Here is a 216-nt window from a genome sequence, read left to right as displayed (position 1 = left end):
CTATTTGATTACGCATGCAATCGAGCAGTGACAGTCAGAGAGTCGCATGCGAAGCGTCACTGTAAGCCACTGCAAGCACAAATCGCCGCCATAGCGGCCATAGCAGTCATGCACATGCAAGCGCGGCGCGCGCCGCCACGCGTTCACTTTCGCGCAACTCGGCAAATCCGGGCCATGCACCATCCATGCACTAGAGTCCTAGATTATCAGAGAAGC

Source organism: Wasmannia auropunctata, unplaced genomic scaffold (genome assembly GCF_000956235.1).
Source record: "Wasmannia auropunctata unplaced genomic scaffold, wasmannia.A_1.0 LD336111.1, whole genome shotgun sequence".
Lineage (NCBI taxonomy): Eukaryota > Metazoa > Arthropoda > Insecta > Hymenoptera > Formicidae > Wasmannia > Wasmannia auropunctata.
Note: the sequence above shows the minus strand (reverse complement) of the source record.